At 51.2% G+C, this 13,252-nt stretch overlaps 1 protein-coding gene across 5 annotated transcripts in view; it reads right to left on the bottom strand.

Annotated features, from left to right (window-relative positions):
• LOC119972306 (zinc finger protein ZFAT-like) overlaps window positions 1-13,252 on the bottom strand; it is a 152,295-nt gene that overhangs the window by 73,008 nt on the left and 66,035 nt on the right. The gene's annotated exons all lie outside the window — the stretch shown is intronic.

The following is a 13,252-nucleotide window of genomic DNA, read 5'->3' as shown; positions in this document are numbered from 1 at the left end:
CACACCGCAGCACGTGGCTTAGAGCAAGCTGGTACAGTTAGACTGAGTTACTACAGTTAGATTAGCAGAGAGTCGAACTCATTTGAGAACTGTGTTAATAGTTCAATAATCACGTTGAACTCATTTCAGAGTCTGGAGCATCCTTTAGTTAAGACTGCATCAAGTGGCAGCCTGTGTTATCCGAAGCAGCATAGTTGGTTAGGTTACTGTTGCTAATACATACCAAATTACTTCCTCCTTTCTTTTAACACAATCTTTAATCCACTAAAACAAGCAAAGGAGACTGTGGCACAGATCTCCCATGATTTAACTTCATAGAGCAGCAGGATGGAGCTACCGAATAGCCTCCATCTATTCCCGTTATGAAAAAGTAACTGGCTCACGCATTTTCCATGAATTCCTTGAGATAGGGAAAGGGCCGGAAATTAATCATTTAAGATATTTCCGTGAAAATAAAGCTGGCAGAGCAACTGCATTTTTAATTTCATAAAACTTGGGTAAAGTATTACTTATGTTGCACAGTGATTCATTTCTGGAGTCAGTGACTGATGGATAAATTATTTCAATCTTCAAGATTAGACTGGATAGGTGCATGAAGGAAAAGAAGGGACTATACATATGATTTGACTGTTTACTCATATTTTAGGAAGGACGTAAAAGGTCCTTGAGAGGGTGCCGAGGAGATTGATAAAGGTGTACAAGATTACAACAGGTTTAGATAGGGCAAACAAGACAAGGAAGAGTTCTTCTCATTTGCTGATGGTACAAGGACGAGGGGACTCAGATTTAAAATTTGGGGCAATAGATACCGGGGAATGTGATGAAGATCATTATTACCCAGCGAGCAAGTATGACCCAGAACTCGCTGCCCATGGGGCGGTGGAAGTAGAAACAATCAATGATTTCAAAAGGCAATTGGATGGGCATATGAAGGAAATAACCCAAGGTCAATGGGAATCAAGCAGGGGAGCGATTCTGAATGAAGTGCTCCACTGGGAGCCAGTATGGAATTGATGAGCCAAATTGCCTCTTTCCCTGCTGTAAATGATTCCATGGCATGAAGGGTGAACATCAAAGTACACTGGTTGGGTCAAATGGCATATTTCTATGTTGTAACTTTATATTAACTTTTCTAATTATCTAATATCTCTATTACTGTAAGTTCATTAATTACTTCCATCATTCAGGAAATAGTGTAAGGGTGCACAATGTGCAGTGAATCCAATATTGACAGTGGCTGTGATTCACAAAAAAAAACAAAGTGCTATCGGCAGTGGGAAAACCAGTGCATTTCCCCTGGCCCTGGAAGGACTAATCAGGTTCTATTCAATGGCACTTGGAAACTTTTATGGATGGGGTGGGTTTTGGAAAGGGGCAGGGTCTAAACTCACTGCCAGGCCTCAGAGATCACAGGGCCATTTTTAAAGTGTGCCCCAAACTCAGAATAACAGCACCCCATAATCGCTGGCAAGGCCCCCCCCCCCCCAAATCGCTGGCAAGGCCTCACCCCAAGTGAGCAACACCCCGTTATGGGTTCCCCTCAAGCCCCAGTGTCCAAAAAGGTTAGGTGGGGCTACTGGGTTACGGGGATAGGGTTGAGGTGTGGGCTTAAGTAGGGTGCTCTTTCCAAGGGCCGGTGAAGACTCTATTCGGCCCGAATGGCCTCCTTCTGTACTGAAAATGCTACTATTCTGAGTCTTATGGACTGAACTGATCTCTTCACAAATCTTCTGTACTGTGCAACACTACACTCCGTATACTTCACCCAATGTCCATTTATTTAAATTGTTTATTTATCATTTATCCTATGTTTTTCATGTATGGAACGATCTGCCTGGACTATATTCATAACAATACTTTTAACTTTCAAATGGATTTTGGGCTCCTTTCCACAGGAAAGGCGGAGGGACAGCTGAGGAGGGTAAAAGGTGGCAGTGTACAAATATGGGGAGAAAGCTAGCAGGATGTTGGCACATCAGCTGTGGAAGCAGGAGGCAGCGAGAGAGATAGGGAAAATTAAGGACGTGAGGGGGAAAGGAGTGAGGGACCCGGGGGCGGTTAATGACTTGTTCTGTGAATTCTATAGCCGTTTGTACGAGTCAGAACCCCATGCGGGGGAGGAGGGAATGAACCAATTGCTGGAGAGGCTGGAGTTCCTGAAGGTAGATGAGTAGCTGGTGGAAACCAATTGGGCTCGGTGAAGTGATAGATGGATTGGGGGCAATGCAATCGGGTAAGGCCCAGGGACCTGACGGATTCCCAGTGGAATTTTATAGAATGTTTTCGGGGCTAGTGGGGCCGCGATTAATCAAGGCTTTCAATGAATCTAAGAAGTTGGGAGTGCTTCCCCCAACGCTATCACAGGCATCAATCTCTCTCACCCTGAAGCGAGACAAGGACCCGGAAAGCTGTGGATCGTACATACCAATTTCCCTTTCAAATCTAGATGCTAAATTACTGACAAAAGTCTTGGCCACCAGAATAGAGGATTGTGTCCCGGAGGTAATAGATGAGGATCAGATGGGATTTATGAAGGACAGGCACCTGACGTCCAATATTAGAAGGCTTCTCAATGTTATAATGATGCCAGGGGAGGGGTGCGATGTTGAGATGGTAGTAGTCATAGATGCAGAGAAGGCTTTCGACCGGGTCGAGTGGAAGTACCCAAGGGATATTTTAGGCAGGTTTGGGTTCGGGCAGGGATTTGTGGACTGAGTCCGGCTGTTACATCAGGCCCCGGTGGCAAATGTGAGAATCAACTGAACCCGGTCAGAATATTTTAATCTCGGAGAGGGACAAGGCAGGGATGCCCTCTCTCCCCATTACTGCTTGCCCTGGCCGTAGAGCCTTTATGAATGGCCCGTAAGAGCATTGAGTGCATTGCAGGGAATAGTGGTGGGGGGGGGGGGGGGGGGGGGGGGGTGGTGGTGGTAAAGCACAAGGTTTCTCTTTATGCCGATGACTTGCTGCTTTATGCTACAGAGCCGCTGGGGGAATGACCAAAATCATGGAGGTATTGGGAGAATTTGAGCGATTTTCAGGCTACAAGCTGAATATGGGAAAGAGCGAGATGTTTGTGACCCAGGCGCAGGGACAGGAAAGGAGACTTAGGGAGTTACCTTTTAACTCCGGTGACGGGGAGTTTCAGATATTTAGGGATTCAAGTGGCTAAAGAGTGGGGGCAGCTCCACAAGTTAAATCTGGGTAAAGCGGTCGACCAATTGAAAAGGGACTTCCATGGATGGGACATGCTCCCGCTGACGCTAGCGGGAATGGTCCAGACGGTGAAGTCCTCCCAAAACTACTTTTCTTTTTTCAATGCCTTCCGATTTTTGACCCAAAGGCTTTTTTTAGAAAATCAAATGTGGCAATTAAAGGTTTTGTCTGGCGGGGAAAACCCCGCGAGTAAAGAGGGCACTCCTGGAGCGGGGTCGCGTGGAGGGGGGCCTGGCCCTCCCGAGCTTTATTAATTATTACTGGGCGGCCAACATATCGATGGTCAGTAAGTAGGTAGTGGCATCCTGCAAGGGTGCGAGGAGGCTTTTGGAGACTTTACTAATGGCGCCCCTGCTGTTTTCGCTGGTTCAGTACTCTACAAGCACTGTGGTGGTGGCAGCCCTAAGGGTGTCGGGGCAATGGAGGCAGAACATGGGACTGGAAGGGGCGTCAGTGTGGTCTCCGATTTGTAACAATCAACGGTTTATCCCGGGGAAGCTGGATTGGGGCTTCAGGAGGTGGCAGCAGGCAGGGATCGAGAGATTTTGGGATTTATTTATCCAGGTGGGCTTTCCGACCTTGAAGGCATTAGAGGAGGAGTTTGAGCTACCGGGCGGGAATGGGTTTTGATATCTTCAGGCCCGGGACTTTGTGCGGAGGCAGGTTCCAAGCATCCCTCGCCTCCCACTGAGGGGACTACAGGATAAGGTGATGTCAAAAACAGGGATAGGAGAGGGGAGGATTTCAGAGATTTACAAGGAGGGAGCCCCGATCAGGGAGGTGAAGCGGAAGTGGGAAGAGGAGCTAGGAAGAGAGCTGGAAATGGAAAAGTGGGAGAAAGCCTTGAAGAGAGTCAATTCATCTTCGTCCTGTGCCAGACTTAGCCTGATCCAGTTCAAAGTGGTACACAGGGCCCACATGACGGTAGCCTGGATGAGCAGGTTCTTTGAGGAGGTTCTTTTAGCAGGGTTTTGCAGACGTTAGGTCAGAAGTCCTGGAAGGGAGGGTAACCCCGAGTCCAGAACTGGCAATATTTGGGGTGTCGGATGATCCGGGGGCCAGGGGGGGGGTAGGGTGGCCGATGTCCTGGCCTTCTCCTCCCTGGTGGCCCGGAGACGGATTTTGCTGGGATGGAGGGACTCGGAGCCCCCAAAGTCAGGTGTGTGGGTCAGTGATATGGCTGGGTTTCTCAGCCTGGAAAAAATCAAGTTCGCCTTGAGAGGATCAACTCAGGGGTTCACCGACTTCTTCAAAGAAAATTGAACGTCAGCAGTAAGGGGGGAGGGGGAAGAAAATAGGAGGCATGGCAGTGTTAGATAAGGACAGGGAACTCGGTATATGGGTAGTTAGGAAATAGGGCGCAGGCAGTTGGGGACATTGTTTTTTTTTTAGGTTTTTGTACATGTTTCGGCCCACGCGGTTGTTTACGAAATGTTAATGTGTTAAACTGTGAAAATTACAAATGCTTCAATAAAATAGTTTCTAAAAAAAACCAATACTTTTCACTGTACCTCGGTACACGTGACAATAAATCTAAATCTAATCTAATCCCCTCTAATCTCTCCATGCATTCTCCCCGGTTACTGACCTCTCCACTCGAGAAATAGATTCTTGCTATCCACACTTTCTCAGCCTATCATAACATTGTACACCTCAATTCCCCAAGCCCTTCCCTCAAGCCTTCCATGCGCCAAAGAAAAAATCCCCAACCTATCCAATCTTTCCTCATAGCTAAAATTCTCTACTTCTGGCAACTTCCTCTATACTCTCTCTCGTACTCTCACATCCGTCCTATATTGTCGTGACCAGAACTACACACAGTAATCGAGATGCACCCTAAATACTGTTTTATACAGTTGTGGGGTAACTTTGGATTTAAATTGTTACTTACCCTTACTTCGCTTGGGCTTTTAGTTTTCTGACCATTCTGCCAATTGTGTCTTTGCCCAAAACCTTGCTAAGATCCATGCACATCAAATACACTTGTCTCATTGCCCCATTGCTGCTGCCTCAAAATCATTTTTTGGCAGATACATCCTTGTTATCAAATCTATGCTGAGTATCCTTGATTAATCTGTGCCTTTCTAAGCAATCTCTACTGTTTATACGAACATACGTAAAAATAAGAGCAGAAGTAGGCCTTTTGGCCCCTTGAACCTACTGCATCATTCAATACGATCATGGCAGATCTAATTATCTGTTTGTGTTGACTTCCACATTCCCCATCTACTGATCACCTTTGATTCCCTCGACCAACAAGAATCTATCTTCCTCTGCCTTAAAAATATTCAGTAATCCCTGCTTCCACCGCTTTCTGAGGCAGAGAATTCCGAAGTCGCACAATCCTCAGAGAAAAAATTACTTCCTCATCTCTGTCCTTTATGGACATCCCCTAATTTTAAAACAGTTCCCGCAAGATGGACTCACCCACAAGAGGAAACATCCATTCAACATCCACTTTGTCAACACCGTTCAGTGTCTTACATGCTTCAATCAAAGTCACCCTTCACTCTTCTAAATTCTAGTAAAAAAAAGTCCAGCTATTTCAACCTATCCTTAGAAGACAATTCATTCATTCCAGGTGTCAATCGAGTAAATTTCCTCGAAATCACTTCCACGTTCAATGCATTTACTTTGTTCCTTAAATAAAGAGACCAGTACCACACACATTTGAAATCATAAAACTTTTCCACGGCCCGCCGCCAATCACATGGCATTGGATGCCTCGCGGGAGGGGCCCAAATCGGGTTTCGTGCCAAGCGCCGAGCGCGAGTCACCCGACTCACTATGCCCGCGCGATCTTGATCACACCTAAATGCCATTAGGCGCACCTAAATATGCACAGCTTGTTTGAGGCCACACTCTCCCAGCTCCTGGAAGACACCAGCTGCATCGGTGAGACCTCACTCGGGTGCGGATTAGTACTGGTCTTCATAAACAGCGCCACGATGGTGAGGGACATGGCCATGCAGTGCCTGGCATTTCCTATGCCTGCATGGTGCGTGCGGAGCAGGCAAGGGATTTGCCCTAATCTTGGTGTGGCAGGGTGGTCAGCTTCTGCATGTGATGGTTGGGGGTGTTCCTCTTGTCTGCCAGGGTCCCGATCTCTGGGGAATGGGGTCCCAATCTCTGGGTGGCGAAAGGACATGCTGATCTCCGTTGGGGTGGCCATCCCGATCTCCATGGGAGGGGCTGTGCTATTCCGATCTTCGTTGGAGGGGGGGCCATCTTGATCTCCGTGGAGGGTACCATTCTGATCTTCGTTGGGGGGGTCCCAATCTCCATTGGGTGGGCGGGGTAGAAGGGGGATGGGGGCCTTAATCTCCTTGGGGGGGGTAATGAAAAATTGGATAAATATGACATTTGAAACATGAGAGTAACACTGAGAATGCCTGAGACTTTTAATGAAAGGGAGAAGTCCCACAAGGGGTTAACAGCAGCAGCTTGTTTGAAATGCAGACAGCTTCACAGACGGGAAGGAAAACAGATAGGAACAATTCATTCTGATTTACAAGTTAAAAAGTCATTTGGTTGACTTAAATTCTTAAGTTATATGAAAGGGAACAGTATTTCACAATTCTTTAAGCAATGAATTGTTTTATTGAACAATTAAGAAGAGCAGCCAGAAGATAAGGTGTAAAATAAGGGACAACTGTTAAGCGTGAAACTTGCTGACACCAGTAATAAGCTGAGACAACTGATTTACAAATAAAGAAACCCATAAGGTAACAAGATTACATTATAACATACACCATTTTGACACTAAAACCTTTTAGAAAATGGCCAAGCCAGATAAGGATAGAGTCAAGGGGGGTAACCTGAACATGACATTAGCTTGACTCAAAGATGTCCCGGATTGAGACTGAAAAAAATCATTAAAAAGACATAAATCTGAAAAGTTACTCACAAAGACACAGACAAATTTATTACATGTCAAGCAAAGTGATAAAGTTCAAAGTAAGTATTGGCGAGCTGGTGGAATGAAGCTGTGCTGTTGGAGGTGCCACGCTTTTAACCGATAGAAATTAGCTTTCAACTGTCAGGCTCAAGCAGCAGAAGGGAGCCATTTGTGAAGGTCAGGCTGCATAAATTGCTATTAAAAACTCTGAAAAGTGAGCAGAAAGAGAGAATCTTCCTCGCTGATGGGACAAGCAGCATCTGAAGACCGAGCAACCCAGAGAAGCGAACAGAAGACCAAACGTTAAAGAAAAAAGATTGACAAAATAGACTTGAAAGTCTTACAATTGGTCCGAACAAGAAAAGATCTTTTTACCTTTCTGTAAAAATAGTTTTTATCTTTTTATATTGCAAATAAAGTTAAGTTTAAATTGCTAACCTGAAAGAGTGGTTATCATTATCATAAAGTTTACTCTAGAACAGGGGTGGGCAAACTTTTCCGTGCAAGGGCCACATTCAGAAATTCACAATTTTAAAGGGCCGCATAGTATATGAAGTAAAATAATTAATATTTAAAATAGCCAAAATAAAAGGTTTTTAAAGAAAAAAAAAGCAATTAATTTTTATTAATTAATATTTTAAAGTAGAAACTTCACATGAAACACATGTTGTGCCGAGCAATGATCACCCTACTCAAGTCAACATATCCACCCTATACCAGTAACCCAACAGCCCCCCCCCCATTAACCTTAAAATAAAATTAAAACATTTTTTTTTTTTTTAAATAAAAAACGTTTTTTTTTAATGACTTGATCTTGGTGGGCCGCATAAAGACCTTTGGCGGGCCGCATGCGGCCCGCGGGCCATAGTTTGCCCACCCCTGCTCTAGAACATAGAACTGTACAGCATAGTACAGGCCCTTCGGCCCACCATGTTGTGTCGAACTACTCTGAAACTCAAATCAACCTACTCCCAATCATTCTAGTGCACTCCATATGCCTATCCAATAACTTTGTGTAAGCTACTGAGTGGTAAGTAGATGGAATCTCCTAGTAAGATATGGATTATACCGGGGGATAACTTGAAATAATAGTTTGACCTGATTGGCATCCACCTAAGTCTGCCTAGGAGTCAGGGAAAGCAAGGGAATCTCTGGATCACCATTTAGAATTACAGCGCTCTATCGACCATACTTTTTATGTAGCTTTGAGATCGGGGCACCCTTTAAAAACGGCACCCCGATCAGAGGCCCAGCATTCCTGCCCCTCCCCTTCCTTTCCAGTTTGCGGTGTGATCTTTGCCAGCATTCTGAAGTTGCAGAATGCTGTTCAATCAGGCAGCAAAAAGCATCTGTGAAGCCAGCGAGCTTCACACAGCTTTTATCACCTGATCCAGCATTCCGTGCAATTTGGGGAAAATTCCACCCAAGGTGTGTAGCAAAGTTATTGGAGAACATGGGTTAAATTAAGTATTCAGGTTACTTTCCTACTCTATTTGAAGTTCCATTGCCATACCCTCTTAGACGTGCCTGCAGTCTCCTGGCCTCCACCCATGGGCCACTCTGAAATCTACTGCTGGAAATAGCACAGAACTAACAGAAGATACTCTCATTCAGATTTTAATCCCATTCACTGCAAAAAATATGGCATCCGGCGACCATCAATCGACAACAGAAAGCCTGCGAACTGGAAAGTGCTTGTCGGCAACTGTGAGCACATTTCCACATACTAGCATTTTGTACCAGTCACAAGTTTCACAAATATTGTAAAATAGCAATGTTATCGTTGTCATTTTTTTTGCTTCTGCTGCATTTTTCTTCATAAAAATAGAGTCACCAGGCCTGGATGCCCATGAGATAGGACTGCTGTAATAAATGGACTGTATATTGTATTGTTTTACAAAAGTAAATAATTCAAAATGAATCTCTCCTCTATCCAACTACAAATCCACTAATTCTGACCATAAAACAAACAATGTGTGAAATATAGTTAGTAAGCAATTCCCAGATGACCAGAGGCTGTTTTCCCCTTTGAGGGGGAGAGCTAACTGATGGTGATTTAACCTGAGGGTCACCACACCTCAGGCGAGGGGCAAGGTTGAGAAGGTGGGGCCTTCATAAATGACCTAAGACAATGTCAAGTACGGAAATGTAAATCATAAATGTTGGGTAGTTGAACATGTTGTAATGGTGCCACCTGATGGTCAAATGAAATGTGTGCAATTCTGATCAGGTTGGTTTAAACAACTTCAGTTATCCCTGTTGCATTGAAATTTGAGCATCGGTCAGTCTGATGATCCCAACAAACTAAGTTGGGCACTCAAATCAGAGTAGAGCCAGCCAACATCATCCAGGGTGCACCCCAGTTTAGCTTTGGCTATCGCCTGATATTGGACTCCAGTGAAACCACAGCGAGCTCCACAATCCAACAACATCTGCTTGAGCTCAAGATCAGGATTTCTGAGCTTTAGGGGTGGCTGGAGTCACTGCGGAACACCAGGAAGGAATGAGAGTTTCTTGAATTCTACATTCCAGGAGGTGGTCATCCCAGAGGCAGTGAGACATCAGGGTAGTAGGTGGATGGCAATCCAGAAGAGTAGGAAGGGACAGGCTGTTCAGTGGTCTTCAGGGTGTGTGCCAATTTCAAACAGCTAATCAGTATTAGAGATAGCTGAGAGCGACAATAACTGGAAGGACTGCAACCCAGACCAGAGCACCAAAGGGCAAGAGACTATGCAGAGGGAATAGCAAAACAGAGTACTGTTGTTATGGACGATTCCATCATATTGGAGAAGATAGGCATTTCTATAACTATCACTGTGAGTCCACATGGTGTGTTGTCTCCCTGGTGCCAGGGTAAAGGACTTCAGGGACAGGCTGTAAATTATTCTGGAGGGAAAAGGAAGCGAGATAGAAGTTTTGCATTACTTTTGTACCAACAGCACACAGCAGGCAGGTATTGAGATTCTGTGGTCAGATTTTCCAAGAGCGTGGAAGATAAAATTAGAACCTTGAGGGTAGTAATCTCCAGATCACTCCCAGTGCCATATGCTAGCCAGAGTAGAATTAGGTAAATAGACAGGAGGATCACTGTGTGGCTTGAAGCATGGTGCAAACGGAAGGGCGTTAGGGGCGGGATACTCTAACCCCACGCTGGGTGGGAGAATGGCGGGATGGCATCAGATCGGCGCCATTCTCCCACCCGGCATGAACGGCCTAATCATGAACGGCGCTGCTCCGCCCGGAGAATCGGCCGAGGGGGCAAGTCCCGCGATTCTTCAGTGTCCCGTTGATTCTGCGGCCCGGATGGGTCGAAGTCCCGGCAGCTTGACCCCAGGTCACGCCGGCGCCATTCACATTTGCAAATAAAAATCATCAGCTAGTCGCGCTGGCTGGCGGTACCGGAGAGGTGAGCGGCCGGCGTATTGCGCTCATGACACTCTCGGGACGGACACGGACAGGGCTGCAGCCGTGGTGGGGGGGGGGGGGGCTCCATGTTCGAGGGGCTGGGCCTCCGTGCTGGCCGAGGGCTGGGCCTCCGTGCTGGCCGAGGGCTGGGCCTCCGTGCTGGCCGAGGGCTGGGCCTCCGTGCTGGCCGAGGGCTGGGCCTCCGTGCTGGCCGAGGGCTGGGCCTCCGTGCTGGCCGAGGGCTGGGCCTCCGTGCTGGCCGAGGGCTGGGCCTCCGTGCTGGCCGAGGGCTGGGCCTCCGTGCTGGCCGAGGGCTGGGCCTCCGTGCTGGCCGAGGGCTGGGCCTCCGTGCTGGCCGAGGGCTGGGCCTCCGTGCTGGCCGAGGGCTGGGCCTCCGTGCTGGCCGAGGGCTGGGCCTCCGTGCTGGCCGAGGGCTGGGCCTCCGTGCTGGCCGAGGGCTGGGCCTCCGTGCTGGCCGAGGGCTGGGCCTCCGTGCTGGCCGAGGGCTGGGCCTCCGTGCTGGCCGAGGGCTGGGCCTCCGTGCTGGCGGGGCGGTGGGGGGTGTGTGGACATGCCAGCCGCCATGCCACTGCAGGGCGTTGCCAGAGCCACTGTCGCCAGACAGGCTAATGGGCACCGGCCCCAGGTGCCGTCCGTCCACACGGCCCCGGGCCTTGCCCATGGGTGCAGCACCACTCCAGGGGCAGACCTACCAGCTGCCGGCATCCATCGGCAGCAAGGGGCGGATCCGCACCCTGGCATCCCCCAGTGAGGGCATCGCCATCCAGCGATGGCGCTATCAGGAGGGACGGGCAATAATGGACGGAGGGTGTGGCCAGGGGCCTGGGTGCATGCGTGGCTGTGACGCATTCAGCAAGCCGGGGCAGACATGTGCCCCAGGGCACCTGGCTGTAGAGGGGACCATGCGCCATCCTTTAACATGTTGTATACCCCCACACCCTGCAGATCACAATGTTTGGGCAGCAGCTAGCGATGTTGGCCGCCATGGCGGGAGCCGTTGCCCTGCATGTGGCCCTGTGGCAGCGTCGGCACATGCGTCGGGCTGCGGCAGAGGGACGGGCCGCGGCAGAGGGACGGGCCGCGGCAGAGGGTCGGGCCGCGGCAGAGGGTCGGGCCGCGGCAGAGGGTCGGGCTGCGGCAGAGGGACGGGCCGCGGCAGAGGGTCGGGCCGCGGCAGAGGGACGGGCCGCGGCAGAGCGACGGGCCGAGGCAGAGCGACGGGCTGCGGCAGAGCGACGGGCCGCGGCAGGGACGGGCTGCGGCAGAGGGACGGGCCGCGGCAGAGGGACGGGCCGCGGCAGAGCGACGGGCCGCGGCAGAGCGACGGGCCGCGGCAGAGGGACGGGCCGCGGCAGAGGGACGGGTCGCGGCAGAGGGACGGGCTGCGGCAGGGACGGGTCGCGGCAGAGGGATGGGCTGCGGCAGAGGGACGGGCTGCGGCAGAGGGACGGGCTGCAGCAGAGCGACGGGCCGCGGCAGCGGGACGGGCCGCGGCAGAGGGACGGGCCGCGGCAGAGCGACGGGCCGCGGCAGAGCGACGGGCCGCGGCAGAGGGACGGGCCGCGGCAGGGACGGGTCGCGGCAGAGGGACGGGCTGCGGCAGGGACGGGTCGCGGCAGAGGGATGGGCTGCGGCAGAGGGACGGGCTGCGGCAGAGGGACGGGCTGCAGCAGAGCGACGGGCCGCGGCAGCGGGACGGGCCGCGGCAGAGGGACGGGCCGCGGCAGAGGGACGGGCCGCGGCAGAGGGACGGGCCGCGGCAGAGGGACGGGCCGCGGCAGAGGGACGGGCCGCGGCAGAGGGACGGGCTGCGGCAGAGGGACGGGCCGCGGCAGAGGGACGGGCCGCGGCAGAGGGACGGGCCGCGGCAGAGGGACTGGCTGCGGCAGAGGGACGGGCTGCGGCAGGGACGGGTCGCGGCAGAGGAACGGGCTGCGGCAGAGGGACGGGCTGCGGCAGAGGGACTGGCTGCGGCAGAGGGATGGGCTGCGGCAGAGGGACGGGCTGCGGCAGAGGGACGGGCTGCGGCAGAGGGACGGGCTGCGGCAGGGACGGGTCGCGGCAGAGGAACGGGCTGCGGCAGAGGGACGGGCTGCGGCAGAGCGACGGGCTGCAGCAGGCCAGGTGGATCCCGCTGAGACTGCAGGGCTGCCTACCCGACCGGCACAGGAGGCGGCCAAGGCGGACGTCGAGCAGATCAATGAAGGGGATGCTCAGGATGATGACACCAATGTGGATGAGGAGCAGGGGGACCAGGTGGTCGTGGGGCCAAGGCGCCGGAGTTGCCCCATGAGGCTACGTGTCTACCGGCGCCGCATGTCCTTCGAGGACCAGCCAGACAGGGCATGCAGGAGGAGACTCAGATGCGTTGGGAAACCGTCGCACATATCTGCCACCTTATGGCACACCTGGCACCGCATGGCACTGGGGGAGGGCATGCTCTCCCGGTGGCCATCAAGGTTACAGTGGCCCTTAACTTCTATGCGACATGGTCGTTCCAGTCGCCAAGTGGGTATCTCTCTGGCATCTCCCAGCCATTGGTGCAGAGGTGTATCCTTACAGCGACTAACGCCCTGAACAACATCGCGGACCGCGACATTCAATTCCAAGTGAACCTTGCCCACCAGAATGCCCGGGGAGCGGGAGTCCCTGCCGTGGCTGGGATACCCATGGTACAGGGGGCGATTGATGGGGTGCACGTCGCCATGCGGC

Source organism: Scyliorhinus canicula, chromosome 10 (genome assembly GCF_902713615.1).
Source record: "Scyliorhinus canicula chromosome 10, sScyCan1.1, whole genome shotgun sequence".
NCBI classification, from domain to species: Eukaryota; Metazoa; Chordata; class Chondrichthyes; order Carcharhiniformes; family Scyliorhinidae; genus Scyliorhinus; species Scyliorhinus canicula.
This window is presented reverse-complemented; position numbering and strand designations above follow the sequence as displayed.